The following is a 17,634-nucleotide window of genomic DNA, read 5'->3' on the forward strand; positions in this document are numbered from 1 at the left end:
CAGGTAGAGTGTGAAAGCCTTTGGCTGTCTTTCTCCATCACAGCCTCACTGTCCCTGGTTCAATCTTCAAGCCAGTGACCTCCAACACAGCTCTGCTAAGAATAATAAGGGAGAGAAACAATTTTCTCCCTAGCTCAGGCAGTTACTGAGAACATACTACCTGTCAGGCACCATGCTAAATATTTGATATACATGATTTCATATAATCCCTACAACTATCCTATAAGATGGATGTTGATAGTCCCATTTTACAGTTAAAGAGTTCAATGACTTGCCCAAGGTTACCCAGCTAGCAGGGTCAAAGTTAAGATTTCAACCCAGATTTTTCTTTTTATTTTCTCTATAGAGTTTTGCTCTGTCACCCAGGCTGGAGTGCCATGGATTGATCATAGCTTACTGAAGCCCCAAACTCCTGGGCTCAAGGGATCCTCCTGCCTTAATCTCCCAAGTAGCTAGGACTACAGGCATGCACCACCATGCCTGGCTAATTTATTTTTATTTTTGTAGAAATGGGGTCTCACTATTTTGCCCAGGCTGGTCTTGAATTCTTGGCCTCAAGCGATCCTCCCACCTAGGCCTCCCAAAGTGCTAGGATTATAAGCATGAGGCACCAGGACCAGCCTCAAACCCAGATTTTTCTGACTCCAAAATCTGTGAGGCTTCTTTTTTAGCACTACTTAATTATCATAAGTCTTTTTTCTTAGATGGAGTCTTGCTCTGTCGCCCAGGTTGGAGTGCAGTGACATGATCTGGGCTCACTGCAACTTCTGCCTCCTGGGTTCAAGAGATTCTCCTGCCTCAGCCTCCAGAGTAGCTGGGATTACAGGTGCACGCCACCATGCCCAGCTAATTTTTGTGTATGTATATATATATACTTTTTTTTTTTTTTGTAGAGACAGGTTTTTGCCATGTTGGCCGGGGCTGGTCTTGAACTGCTGACCTAGGGCGATTCTCCTGCCTCCACCTCCCAAAGTGCTGGGATTACAGGCATGAACCACCACGCCCGGCCAACTATCATAATTCTTTAGCCCTCCTATTATAATCTTTCCCTGTGGAAGCTACAGAGAGATCATCAGAGAGCCTGATGAAGTTGGCAGCCACGCCCATCCTGTAACCAGTCCTTTCACGGGGCGGCTGGGTGGGGAGCGGCTGCTGATAAGAGTCTGGTTTCAGCGCACTCTGCAGGAATGTCGGTGTCAGCGATTGTGCTGACCCCAGGATGCTGGTCCCAGCTCCCAGAGGTCCACTCATCGTTCTGATGGACCCTCTGCCCCTATCCAGTTATGTGTCATGGAATCAAACATCCCAGACCGACACTGCTTCAGTTCCAGCCATACATACTCAGTGGCGGGAAATTGCTGTCCCAGAAAAAAATGACAGAGCCAGCCACGGGGAGGCAAGATGCCTGCCTTTCTCAGCGTCAGATTTGCCTCTGTCACTGTGATCAGCCGTTTTTCTCCTGAGCTGGCCGCTCTCGCTGTGCTGGCCCGGGGACGCAGGATTTCTAGGCCACTTGAAAGATAAAACCCTAACCCAGGAAGCAGCAAGAGGGAGTTTGGAACGTAAAAATCAGCAAGCTCCTAAGAGTGCACCTAGAGGGTCGCTGACCGCACACAGCTGCTCCGCCCGGGCTACTGTGGAACTGTGCCAGGTCTTACCTGGCTGGGGCAGAAGTGGGTTCTCACCTCTGCACCAGCACTGGGAAGGGCTTCTGTTACTCCCATCCCATCAGCCGTGCCACTTCCTGTGCACTTCCCAGGAAACAAACTGTGTCTGTACTTAGCTTCACTCAAAGCCTCCAGAAAGCCTTTCATTGCTGGGTAAAATGCTCAGAGTGAAGTGTGGTTTTTAATAACAGGATATGATTTTAAATACACACACACACACACACACACACACACGAAACTAGAGAAATAAACCAAGCATATGAACTTCTCTTCTTTGTTCTCTAGCCCACATTGGCCTCTTTTGGGTCCATAAATGCATTCTGTTCCTTCTTGCTTTTAAGTATGCAGGGGCTCTGCACGAAGCCCCTTCCCTCTTACCCAGTTAAATCCTATCACTCTTTAGGTCTCCGGTTGACGCCACTTCCTTGGGAAAAACCCATGAGCTCCTAAACCAGGTCAGATATTCCTGTTATACACTCTGGGCTCTCAAGTCATGCAGTACACGTGCAATTCATGAATTTTGTAGTTACTTGCTTAACAGCATTCTTCCCCGCTAGAAGATGGGCTGCAAGTGTCCCGATATGGTTTCCCAGCTTCTCCTTAGTGGTGCTACCTGCCGCTCAGCTCCCGCCACCGCCTATGCAGGAATCAATGCAGGTTTGAATAGCAGGTCTCAGGTGTGACTTTAAAAGCCAGGGTCTGAGCTGGCTCTGCCTCAGAGCGACTGGGCTCTGGAGTCTCTGAAAGCAGGGCTGGTCCTCTCCATGGAGGTGATGAGCTCAGTGGAGGCCACCCAAGTCTGTCTTGGTCACTGCTGCTCTCCCAGGACATGCATAGTGCCAGGTTCATGGTAGACGCTCATTGGATGATTGAATGCTTGCTGGATGCATGGCAGCCTTGGTGCTCTACTGCACAAAGTACTTCTGATGGTCATAGTTAGGATGACCTTATGTCCCATGTCTAGGAGAGTCCTGATCCATGTTAGCAGTCCTTTCTCTCTCAAGAATGTCCAAGTCTAGATGACAAGTGATTTGGATGCACTAGTAGAAGTATCTGTCAATTCAAATTATTCTTCCTATTAAATAAAAACACCTTAATGAAGAAATTAAAATCACTTCAAGGTATCCATATTTTTGACCAATTTTTATACTGTCCAGCCGGCAGGTGTTCTAGACCTGTGCTCTAAGCTAGAAACAAAAATAGACTTTTTTTTTTCTCTTGTCTGCAGAAAGTTGTCACCAGCCTGCCGCTTCCTCATGCATTTTATAAAGGTCACTACTGACTCAACTTTTCTTTTTGCAGGAGAGACTTAGTCATAATTCCATTTTCTTCCCAATATCTTAACCCTTAAGTCCTGAGTTGAAACACTGACCACCACAGAGGGTGGTGATGAAAATACCTCACTCAGGGGTCTAAATTCCTTCCTCACTTTGCTCCTAGTTTCAACAAAAATTTGCATATAACTCACTTTTTGTCTTATTACAAAAGTCAAAAATGGAGAGGAGAAAATCTACATCACCACAATTCCAACTTCTAAAAATAGCCACCGTGAGTCTTTGGAGATCATTTCCGCCCAGGTAAATACATACTTTCTATTATATAAAAATGAAATACTTGCAGGAGTTGAAGAAAATTAGTACGGAGTAATCTAACGAACACATCTGTACTATTCACCAGCAGAATGAATCAATGTGAGCATCTGGTGATAATACGTGGGTGTGTATGTGTTTTTCTGTGCGTGTGAATGAAATGCTGCAGGGGAAGGTGGCATCTCCTTGGTTCCTCTCTCAGATGTTCCAGTCTCCTTCCTCCTTCGCCAGGAGCAACCAATAACATGAATTGATATATATCCTTCCAGACCCTGTGTGTGTGTGCGTGTGTGTGCATGTGTGTGCGTGCATGTGCATGCGTGTGTGTGTGCACGTGTGTGTGTGCCTGTGCGTGTGTGTGCATGTGTGTGTGTGTGTCTGCGTGTGCGCATGTGTGCAGTGTGCATGTTTATATAATTTGCACAATGGTAATTACTATGCATACTGATTTGCAGCCACTAATTTTACTTCTTGGTTTTTTTGTTTGTTTTTTTGAGATGAAGTCTTACTCTGTTGCTCAGGCTGGAGTGCCGGGGCGTGATTTCTGCTCACTGCAACCTCTGCCTCCTGGGTTCAAGTGATTTTCCTGCCTCTGCCTCCCCAGTAGCTGGAAGTACAGCCGAACGCAACCACAGCTGGCTAATTTTTGTATTTTTAGTAGAGATGGGGGTTTCATCATATTGCTCAGGCTGATCTCAGACTCCTGACCTTAGGTGATCCACCCACCTCGGTCTCCAAAGTGCTGGGATTACAGGCGTGAGCCACCGCGCTGGGCCCACTGATTTTACTTCTACTCTACATGTCTGTGATCTCTTCATGTTGATATATGTAGCACGGACTGATTGGTTTAAACAGCTGTGTGGCATTCTGTTGTGTCAATATATACAATTTGATTTCTTCTTTTATTGTTAAAATGTTGATAGTTTCCAGTATTTTACTATTACAAGCAATGCTGCAAAGAAACTCCTCTACAAGTTTCCTTATGCACTTCTTAAGGGCTTTTCAAGATGTGTATTTGGAACTGGAATTGCTGGGTTGAAGGGTATACACGTTTCAAGACTGACAAGTTGACTTCCGAAGTAGGTTTTGCCCATATACACTCACTCCAGCAGCATCTACAAGTTCCCACTTCCAGCCGGGCCCAGTGGCTCATGCCTGTAATTCCAGCACTTTGGGAGGACAAGGCGGGCGGATCACAAGGTCAAAAGATCGAGACCAACCTGGCCAACATGGTGAAACCCTGTCTCTACTAAAAATACAAAAATTAGCCCAGCGTGGTGGCATGTGCCTGTAGTCTCAGCTACTCAGGAGGCTGAGGCAGGAGAATTGCTTGAACTTGGGAGGCAGAGGTTGCAGTGAGCTGAGATTGCGCCACTGCACTCCAGCCTGGTGACAGAGCGAGACTCCATCTCAAAAAAAAATAAAAAAAGTTCCCACTTCCAAGTATCTTCATCATCCCTTGGTATTGCTGGACTGTTCACATTTATGAACCAAACAGGTGAGAAATTGTATTTCACTTTTCTTTTTCATTATCTTTTCCATGGTTGCATATGGGTTTAAGCCACACACTGCTTTCCACAGTGTGTTTTGAACGTCTTCTCACATAAATAAATATTCTTCCCTATAATCCGGTTTTTTTTTTTTTTTTTTTTTTTTGAGACTGAGTCTCACCCTGTTGCCCAGGCTGGCAGGCTGGCGTACAGTGGCGTGATCTCGACTCACTGCAACCTCCACCTCCCAGGTTCAAGCGATTCTCCTGCCTCAGCCTCCCAAGTAGCTGGGACTACAGGTGCGCTCCACCACGCCAGACTAATTTTTGTATTTTCAGTAGAGACGGTGTTTCGCCATGTTGGCCAGGCTGGTCTCGAACTCCTGATCTCAGGTGATCTACCCACATTGGCCTCCCAAAGTGCTGGGATTACAGGCGTGAGCCACCGCGCCTGGCCCGACCCTATAATCTGAAGGCATATTCTTTTGTATGGCTGTGCTGCTGTTTAACAAATGCCTTGCCATTGAACATTTCCATTTATGCTTCGGGGAGTTTGACATCGGTGATACTACAGTGGTGAAGAGGATTGACTTTACATTCAGACAAAAACTGGCTTTTTTGTCTGGGGCCACACCACTTGCCAGCTGTGCAGCCCTAGACAGGTCCCTTGGGGGATAAACAAGACTGACATTGACCCTCCCGGGTCTCATGGTACATAGCAGCGTGGCTGAAAGTTAAGCCTCTGCAGGCAGCAGCTGTCTGAATCCTGGTTCTGCTACTTACGGACCATGTGACATTAGGAAAGGGCTTTAACTTCTCTGTGGCTCAGTTTCCTTGTGTGTAAAATCAGAGATGACAGTAGCCCCTGAAACCCACCCCAGAGGGTTATTGGAAAGAGTCTAGAATACAATGGATGACTTTTGCACAGTACCTGGCACATAATAATATCTAGGACTCATTCTATGCCTCCTATTCAAGTTGAAGTAAAATATAATTTGGACGTCAAACAGGATCTTTCTGGTCCGTTTCTATTTTCTCAGATGGAGAAAATGAAGCTCAGAGGAGTTAGGGATTGGCTGAGGTCCCACAGCTAGTTGCTGTCAGCTTGAGGAGTGGGAACCAAATAAGGGCGGCCACTAGTGTGCCTTCTCTGGTGCTTTGAGCCACATTGTGATATGGAAAGCAAGAATTCGTAAACAGGAATGGCTTACATTCCTTCAGCATGCTTTCACTCCGCAGAGTCCCACGACCACTCTTCTCGGTGGATGGTCTTGCAGCAAGTGATAGGCACCAGTCACTACTCTGCATGTGAATTTGCTCCAGGCCATGATAAGGTAGGTGTTACCCTAAGGTTTGGGGACTTTGCAGATGTCAGAGCCTTGGGGTGCAAAGCTCTGTTTGCTCTGCTCACTGCTGAGAAACAGAAGCTTGTCCACCAGGAGAGCCTGTCGTCATTTTCCTTTAGGGACCTGATCCATGACTGTGGCCACCAATAAATGAAAAGCTCTAACTGTCTGTCAGAGAGTCCTCAGGGGGTGATGGAGGGTGGGTGTGGTTGGGAGGTGCAAGTTGCCTGGCAGCACGTAACCCTTTCTGACCCGCGTATCTTTTTGCTGTTCACACGATTTGTCATCTTGCCTAGAGCCGGTTGGGGCACACCTAACCTTGGTGCCTGTTCAGCCTTGGCCCAGCCCAACAGCAGGTGCAGACATTAAGGAGTTTCCTGTGGCTGGGCACTGCCAGCAGCCTGGATGGACGAGAACTTGAGCTGGAGGGCTTCATTTTCCATGAGACTCTCTCCCATTTCTTTTGCTTATTCTGTTTCATTTTGGAATGACTCCTGGATTTTTTGTCACTGAGATGAACAACAAATACATTTCCCCAGAAGCAATAGATACAGTTTTCCATTGAGGATAAATCACCTGGGTTTCCAGAAGATTATCCAAATGTAGGAATACAGCCAACAAGATTTCTGGAGATTCTTCTTGATCCTATCTCAGTAATGTTAGAATATCTAGGAACGTGTTCTAAAAACCTGTAAACCACTAGACTTGTTCATCACTGGCAACCCTTTTCTTTATGGTTACAATAATAAATATTTTGAAAAATTTTTTTAAAAAGTTTCCCGTTTCCAAGACCTTTAGGAAGAAAATTGGTTGCAGACTGGGTGTGGTGGCTCATGCCTGTAATCCCAGCACTTCGGGAGGCTGAGGTGGGTAGATTGCTTGAAGCCAGGAGTTCAAGACAAGACTAGGCAACATGGCAAAACCCTGTCTCTACTAAAAATACAAAAATTAGCCAGGTGTGGTGACACACACCTGTAATCCCAGCTTCTTGGGAGGCTGAGGCACAAGAATTTGTTGAACCCGGGAGGCAGAGGTTGCAGTGAGCTGAGATTGCACCACTGCACTCCAGCTTGGGTGACAAGCAAGACTCAGTCTTAAACTCAAAAAGAAAAAAAAAAAGAAAATAGGTTGTAAAAAAAAAACCCATATATATACACATACACTTAGATATTATATATATATTATTGTATATATAATAGATATTATATATAATATTATCTATAATATATAATAGATATTATTTCAGCACCACACCACACCTATTCCACCACACCTATTCCAAAATTGACCACATACTTGTAAGTAAAGCTCTCCTCAGCAAATGTAAAAGAACAGAAATTATAACAAACTATCTCTCAGATCACAGTGCAATCAAACTAGAACTCAGGATTAAGAATCTCACTCAAAACCGGTCAACTACATGGAAACTGAACAACCTGCTCCTGAATGACTACTGGGTACATAACAAAATGAAGGCAGAAATAAAGATGTTCTTTGAAACCAATGAGAACAAAGACACAACATGCCAGAATCTCTGGGATGCATTCAAAGCAGTGTGTAGAGGAAAATTTATAGCACTAAATGCCCACAAGAGAAAGCAGGAAAGATCTAAAATTGACACCCTAACATCACAATTAAAAGAACTAGAAAAGCAAGAGCAAACACATTCAAAAGCTAGCAGAAGGCAAGAAATAACTAAAATCAGAGCAGAACTGAAGGAAATAGAGACACAAAAAACCCTTCAAAAAATTAATGAATCCGGGAGCTGGTTTTTTGAAAGGATCAACAAAATTGATAGACTGCTAGCAAGACTAATAAAGAAAAAAGAGAGAAGAATCAAATAGATGCAATAAAAAATGATAAAGGGGATATCACCACCGATCCCACAGAAATACAAACTACCATCAGAGAATACTACAAACACCTCTACGCCAGTAAACTAGAAAATCTAGAAGAAATGGATAAATTCCTTGACACATCCACTCTCCCAAGACTAAACCAGGAAGAAATTGAATCTCTGAATAGACCAATAACAAGGGCTGAAATTGTGGCAATAATCAATAGCTTACCAACCAAAAAGAGTCCAGGACCAGATGGATTCTACCACAGGTACAAGGAGGAACTGGTACCATTCCTTCTGAAACTATTCCAATCAATAGAAAAAGAGGGAATCCTCCCTAACTCATTTTATGAGGCCAGCATCATCCTGATACCAAAGCTGGGCAGAGACACAACCAAAAAAGAGAATTTTAGACCAATATTCTTGATGAACATTGATGCAAAAATCCTCAATAAAATACTGGCAAATCGAATCCAGCAGCACATCAAAAACCTTATCCACCATGATCAAGTGGGCTTCATGCCTGGGATGCAAGGCTGGTTCAATATACGCAAATCAATAAATGTAGTCCAGCATATAAACAGAACCACAGACAAAAACCACATGATTATCTCAATAGATGCAGAAAACGCCTTTGACAAAATTCAACAACCTTTCATGCTATAATAGATATTATATATTATATAATAAATAATAGATGTTATATATAATATAATCAATAATAGATGTTATATATAATATATAATATATAATAGATGTTATGTAATATATATAATATATAATAGATGTTATATGTAATATATGTAATATATAATAGATGTTATATATAATATATAATATATAATAGATGTTATGTAATATATACAATATATAATAGATGTTATATAATATATATAATATATAACAGATGTATATAATATATAATATATAATAGATGTTTTATACAATGTATAATATATAATAGATGTTGTATATTATATATAATATATAATAGCTGTTGTATATAATATATATTATATTGTATAATATATTGTATAATATATATAATATATAATATCTTATATATTATATATAATATATATAATATATAATATATAATATATAATATATTATATATTATATAATATATAATATATAATATATTATATATTATATAATATAATATATAATATATTATATATTATATAATATACTATATAATATATTATATTATATATAATATACTATATAATATATTATATTATATATAATATACTATATAATATATTATATTATATATAATATACTATATAATATATTATATTATATATAATATACTATATAATATATAATATAATATATAATATATTATATTATATATAATATACTATATAATATATTATATTATATAATATATAATATATTATATATTATATTATATAATATATAATATAATATATTATATATAATATATATAATATATAATATATATAATATATAATATATAATATATAATATATAATATATAATATATAATATATATAAAATATATAATATATAATATATATAAAATATATAATATATAAAATATATAATATATAATATATAATAGCTGTTGTATATTATATATAATATATAATAGATGTTGTAAATAATATATATAATATATAATAGATGTTATAGATAATATATATTATATATTGATATATATTACATATAATAGATATATAATATATAATAGCTATTATATGTAATGTATAATAGCTATTATATATAATATCTAATAGATATTGTAATTATAGATATTATATATAGATATAATTATAGATAGAGATATAATTATAGATATAATATAATAGATATAATATGATATAATAATATAATGGATATAATATAATAGATATAATATAATATAGATATAATTATAGATATATCTATTATATAATAGATATTATATATAGTAGCTATTATAGATTATATATAATATTATATATAATATAATATAATAGCTATTATATATTATATATAATATTATTTGTAATATATAATAGCTATTAGATATTATATATAATAGATATTATATAACATCTAATAGATATAATATATAATATATAATATATAATAGATGTTATATATAATATACAATATATAATAGATGTTATATATAATATGTAATAGATGTTATATATAATATATAATATATAATAGATGTTATTTATAATATATAATATATAATAGTTATATATAATATATAAGATATAATAGATGTTATATATTATATATAAGATGTAATAGATGTTATATATTATATATAATATACAATAGATGTTATATATAATATATATAATGTACAATAGATGTTATATATAATATATATAATGTACAATAGATGTTATATATAATATATATAATGTACAATAGATGTTATATATAATATATATAATGTACAATAGATGTTATATATAATATATATAATGTACAATAGATGTTAGATATAATATATATAATGTACAATAGATGTTAGATATAATATATATAATGTACAATAGATGTTATATATAATATATATAATGTACAATAGATGTTATATATAATATATATAATGTACAATAGATGTTATATATAATATATAATATACAATAGATGTTATATATAATATATAATATGTAATAGATGTTATATATAATATATAATAGATGTTATATATAATATATAATAGATGTTATATATAATATATAATAGATGTTATATATAATATATAATAGATGTTATATATAATATATAATAGATGTTATATATAATAATATATAACATACAATAGATGTTATATATAATAATATATATAACACAATAGATGTTATATATAATATTATATATAACATACAATAGATGTTATATACAATATTATATATAACATACAATAGATGTTATATATAATATTATATATAACATACAATAGATGTTATATATAATATTATATATAACATACAATAGATGTTATATATAACATTATATATAACATACAATAGATGTTATATATAATATTATATATAACATACAATAGATGTTATATATAATATTATATATAACACATAACATGTTATATATAATATTATATACAACACATAACATGTTATACATTATATTATATACAACATATAACAGACGTTATACATAATATTATATACAACATATAACAGACGTTATACATAATATTATATACAACATATAACAGACGTTATACATAATATTATATACAACATATAACAGACGTTATACATAACATTATATACAACATATAACAGACGTTATACATATTATATACAACATATAACAGACGTTATACATAATATTATATACAACATATAACAGACGTTATACATAATATTATATACAACATATAACAGACGTTATACATAATATTATATACAACATATAACAGACGTTATACATAATATTATATACAACATATAACAGACGTTATACATAATATTATATACAACATATAACAGACGTTATACATAATATTATATACAACATATAACAGACGTTATACATAATATTATATACAACATATAACAGACGTTATATATATTATATATAACATATAACAGACGTTATATATATTATATATAACATATAACAGACGTTATATATAATATTATATATAACATATAACAGATGTTATATATAACGTACATTATATAATAGATGTTATATGTATTACATATTTTATATAATAGATGTTATATATAATATTATATACTATATAATAGATGTTATATATAATATTATATACTATATATAATAGATGTTATATATAATATATAACAGATATTATATATAATATAAAACAGATATTATATATAATATATAATAGATGCTATATATAATATATAATAGATGTTATATATAATATATAACAGATATTATATATTTTTTTTACTGAAAATGTCTCCCTCACCCCCTTCTTTCCTCTTAGGGCCCTTCCCTCTGTTGGATTTGAGATCAACTTCACGGTTCAGAGTTGATCGCTAAAAATACATTAAAAGGGCAAACAGCTGAATGTGTCTAAGTTTTCGATAATTTCTTAAAACGGTCCCATTAAAGGTTGCATTGGAGAGAAAAGAAACAGTAGAAGGGGAAAGACTGAAGGTTGAGGAAAGATGGGAGTGGGTGGGCCAGAGTCAGGCTTGGGGAGGCTGAAGCCAGGGTCAGGGACTGGCTTTGGAGAGGAGCAGAGGTTTATTCTCCTGAGCTGGGACGGAAGGAGCGAGATGAGGATGTGGAAGTGATGAATGTGTTGGCAAGGAGGTAGGAAGTTAAGCCAAGTAACTCAATCGCCTCAAGTTTCACCCTGTTGAGGTTGAGGCGGATTCTTGAGAAGCAGTGAAAGCAGGTCTGTTCTGTAGCTGATGGAAGAAAAGAGGACAGGGGTTCCAGAGGCGTGCAAACAGCTTTGTTCATTACAACAGAAGTTCCTATTACAAATCTCACCCTAGCCGGGTGCAGTGACTCATGCCTGTAATTGCAGCACTTTGGGAGGCCAAAGCAAGTAGATTGCTTGAGCCCTTGAATTCGAGACCAGCCTGAGCAACGTGTTGAAACCCCATCTCTACAAAAAATACAGAAAATTTGCCAGGTGTGGTGGTGTGCACCTGTAGTCCCAGCTACTTGGGAGGCTGAGAGATGGGAGGATTGCTTGAGCTCAGGAGGTTGAGGCTGCAGTGAGCTATAATCATACCACTGCACTCCAGCCTGGGTGACAGAGAGAGACCCTGTCTCACAAAAACAAACAAACAAACAAAAAATCTCACCCTCACAGTCCCATAAATTACAGGCGGGTGTGGAAGTTGGCATGACCACTTTGGGGAAGTATTAGGGTTGCCACAAATCCTTTTTTCCTTCTCCTATTTGGAACTAGGCATAGTCTAATTCTCATTCCTGTGAATCTGAGCTGGCCTAGATGACTTGTGTGACAAGCAGAATGTGGCGGAGGTGACACTGCAAGCCTTCTGAGCCTCGGTCAGCAGCAGCCTTGTGGCTTCCACCTCCATCTTCTTGAACACTTGCTCCAGGGGGAGCCAGCTATGCTGTAAGATGCCCCACCATCCTGAGATGGCCACGCTGGAGAGGCTTCATGGAGGATGATCTCGGCAGTTCCAGCTGAGCCCAGCCTCACAGCTGTCCCCGCTGAGGCACCAGGTGTGTGGGTGAAGCCATCTGGTACCCTCCAGATCACTTGATAGCCAAATACTTAAATGATCTTAGTCTGAGCCAAGTGCAGAGAGGAACTGCCCAGCTGAGCCTGCCTGAATTTGTAGCCCACAGAGTAGACGTAATAAAATGGTGGTGGTTTTAAACCACAGAATGTTGGGGTGATTTGTTAGGTAGCAATAGACCACCAGAACAAGTACCAGCCACCAAAGCTTAATGTACCCAGATCCTAGGACCTACCCATCCTACTTCTGGATAAATATCTCACAAATATTTGTCTCTATGTGCACCAAGACACAACAAGAAAGGTCATAGCAGCGTCATATTCACAACGGCACCAAACTGGAATCAACACACAAAAAAAAACCAAGATGAGAACGATCCATCTGCTGGGCTAGACTGCATGGAACAGGAAAGTCGCAGAGGGTAGGAATGAGAGAAATCTGGAGGGGCCTTTGTGACCTAATTAGGAGCGTTCCCAATCACATGGCTGGGCAGTGCTGATGATGACGCCCACTGTCACCACTTCCTCCACCCACACTGCGCGTGTGAGCCGGCCCTTCTCCAGAGCCAACCCCACTTTCCTCCTATGTATTTGTTCTGGTCATTACAAGCTTACAGCGTGCCAGGCACTGTGCCTGTTGAAAGAAAGAAAGAGGGAGAGGATGGAAGGAAGGAAAGAAGAAGGAAAGGGAGGGAGGGAGAAGGGAGGAAAGAAAGGAAAGGAGAAGGAAAGAAAGGAAGGAGAAGGAAAGAGAGGGAGGGAAGAAAGGGAGAAGGAGCGGGAGGCAGGACGGAAGGAAATAAGAGAGGAAGGAAGGGAGGAAGGGAGGGAGGAAGGAAGGAAGAGAAAAGAGAGAAAGAGAGGAAAGGAGGAAAGGAGGGAGGAAGAAAAATAGAAAGGAAGCAGGGAGGGATAAAGGGAGAGAAAGAAAGGGAAAGAAACCAACTAGCTATTAAAATATCTTTCATTTAGGAATCACAGGCCTGTGAACAATTCAATACCACAAAACAGCAGTGCTGTGCAGGTCTGCGCACTTCTTTTGTGTGGATCAAAGGATTTTGCCTTTAATGCACAACCTGTCTTCTCTACCAGACTAGAAAGGAAACTCCTTACCGCTAGGGACTTTTTACTGATCTTAACTTCCTGCAGTGTCCAGCACAAGGCCTTGTGCAAGATAGGTACTTTCACAACATTTTTAAAAATGGAAGAACTACATTAAACGTGAGCGACCAACTCTCAGGTAGTTGGGTTTTCGAGGTCACCCACGAGATGACCTTGAGCTGATGCGAATGGTCCATCTTGCTGCAGGCAGCAGAACTCAGCCTCTGAACGCCCTCACTGCACCGCCACACTAAGCACACTAGGGTCAAGGACTATGGGCAGCCAAGTGCATCCAAAAACAAATGCCCCTGCCTGACGGCCCATGACTCTGTCATCATAATAAGCGGTGAGCTCCAGGCACGGGATAGTCCCATGTAATTAATTATGCAACGTCGTAAAAAGGCAGGCAGGAAATGTCCTCTGGTCAACCGGGGAGGGCAGAGTCCTGGGGGCTGAAGAGGGTCCCGCAGGTGGAAATAAGTACCCAGGAGCTTTGGGGGATCTTGCTACACTTGCTTCTGTTGTCCAGGGGGTGGGCTCCCTAGACACCTGAGAGCCACAGCATCCTTGTGTCAGGACAGGGCTGGGCTGCAAAGCCCCTGTCGCCTCCCACAGCAAAGCCAGGTAAACCTCAATGATCCATAGCCCAACGACCAGCTGTAGTTTAGAAATTTCACACACACACGCACACACACAGACAGAGTTAGAATGCAAAGTATGCATTAACTTAATGTGGTTTTAAAATTATTAAATATCCCTTATCAAGCAACTAGAAATGTGCAACTAATATTAGTGGTGGGAGGAGGGTTCTCGAATTCTAAACGGTAGATTCTGTTTGAGGTGTCCAAACTAAGACAAAAAATTTCACATGTGGGACTCATCCAAACCATTAGAGGGCGACCTTCACCTTTACAAGTCTTTTGAGCAATTGTCGGGGGTGGTGGGGGAAGGCAAGATCCTGACATGTATTGAATGGACTTTGTGTTGTAGACTAAGGCACTATGGAAGAAAAATGGTAGCTACCAAAATTAATATACAAATATTGCTAAAATGCCATATCTATTTTGCATAGAGTGGAACTGAATCAATTGTATCTCTTGAATTTTGCTTTAGCTCTGCCTAAATTGACCTAAAGTCCTCAGTCAATTCCTTCATCCTTGGAATTTAGCCAAGGATTTGTGTTAACAGACTGTTTCGTTGCATTTTTCTATTTTCCAAATAAGTGAGTTGATGCGCGACAGGATTGTTTATGAGAAGGGATGAGTAATTCTGCAAGAGCCCACCAGAGGGAGCCAAATGACTGCTTTAGAACCATTCATTCACTGTTGCTTTGCTTTTCCTCTTTGGGAAGCTGCTTAATCAAACCCATTAAACACCCTTCCCTCCCCTCCCACCACCCGAGACACTTAAAAAATTAGAAGTAATCCTAGCACCAGAAATGCACATTCCGTATTTTCTTAGCCCACAGACTATGAACAAACAAATAATACTGCTGTGGCGAGGTATTTTAACAGTGTGAAAATTGACCACTTAATAGGGAATAGAATAATTAAAGAGATCTTGGCTTAGGAAAAAAAGTGAAATGGCAGACACACAGTGAGAAAAGAATCTGGTCAAGTACAGTGACCTGCCAGGGGATGGGAGAGAATTCGAGAACCAATTAGGATTCTAAACAACTTATCCAACTGAGCAGATCACTTTTGTCCTATTTTCAGCTAACATTTCAAGCATCTGCTTTCAAAGTAGCCTTGACAGTGACTGTTTCTTCTTCTTTTTTTTTTTTGAGACGGAGTCTGGCTCTGTCGCCCTGGCTGGAGTGCAGTGGCGCGATCTCAGCTCACTGCAAGCTCCGCCTCCCGGGTTCACGCCATTCTCCTGCCTCAGCCTCCCGAGTAGCTGGGACTACGAGTAGCTGGAACTACAGGCGCCTGCCAACACGCCCGGCTAATTTTTTTGTATCTTTAGTAGAGACGGGGTTTCACTATGTTAGCCAGGATGGTCTCGATCTCCTGACCTCGTGATTCGCCCGCCTCGGCCTCCCAAAGTGCTGGGATTACAGGCGTGAGCCACTACGCCCGACTGTTTCTTCTTATGCTGTGATGGGGTTAGCTCTGCTAGGAAGTGTCTAGACGAACACATCCTCCCTGGTTCTGTGCTGCTTCAGACCTATGAGACCATCTGTTCATATCAACAGCATTTGCCCACTGGCATTTGCCATTATTGGCATTCTGAAGGCCAGGATCTGCTGGGGAAATGGTGTATCTGAATTTCAGCCACGTTCTTAAAATATCCATCCTTGGCTGGGTGCCGTGGCTCAAGCCTGTAATCCCAGCACTTTGGGAGGCCGAGGAGGGTGGATCACCTGAGGCCAGGAGTTTGAGACCAGCCTGACCAACATGGTGAAACCCTGTCTCTACTGAAAATACAAAAATTAGCTGGGTGTGGTGGTGCATGCCTGTAATCCCAGCTACTCAGGAGGTTGAGGTGGGAGAATCGCTTGAACCTGGGAGGTGGAGTTTGCAGTGAGCCGAGATTGTGCCACTGCACCACAACCTGGGTGACAGAGTGAGACCCTGTCTCAAAAAAAAAAAAAGAAAAAAAAATCCAACCTCTTTCTTGATACTCTTACCTTTCTACCCACAACCTGAGGGGCTAGTATATCTTTCCTCTCATATGGCATACACTTTGTAATACATTACAGCTCCAATTCAACTCCATAGTTATTTTTAATCTGACTTTCCTATTAAACTGTCAGTTCCTTGATGAAAGAATTTTGTCTTAATACTCTCCCTAGCCCCAGAACCCAGCAGGATGCAATGCACATACTAGGAGTAATTCAATGTTATAGATAAATGATATCTTTATGAACAAGGTGTAGAATAATAAATAAGAACTAAGAGCCAGCAGGTATTTACACGGTGCCAGTCTCAGTCTAAGCACTAGATGTGTTTACTCATTTCATCCTCAGAAATGCCCTGTGAAACAGGGGATAGGCACTACAAGTGTTTACATTTTTAAATTGGCAAAACTAAGGTGATGGATGAGGAGGATTAAGTAACTTGCCCAGGGACATGAGTAGTAGAAGCTGAGACTGGGGTTTGAACCCCAGGAGGCTCATGCCAGAGCCTATGCACACAACCATAAGACCATAAAGAGCCACACCAGAGAATGGAGACAGGATAGTTATGAAGTTCACAACCTGCTTAATGACTATACTCAAAGTGTGCTGATTAATTCACAACCAATAAAATCTTGACTAGAGTAACATGTTACTTCCCTCAATGTGTTAGGTAGGGCAAAAAGCTGAGCTACTGGAACAAGAGAACACCCCTTCCAAATATAATGGCTTAAAGACCAAAAAGCATGCGTTTTTCACTCATGTAATAATCTGGGGTGAGTGTT

This window comes from Pongo abelii, chromosome 8 (assembly GCF_028885655.2).
Source record: "Pongo abelii isolate AG06213 chromosome 8, NHGRI_mPonAbe1-v2.0_pri, whole genome shotgun sequence".
NCBI lineage: Eukaryota > Metazoa > Chordata > Mammalia > Primates > Hominidae > Pongo > Pongo abelii.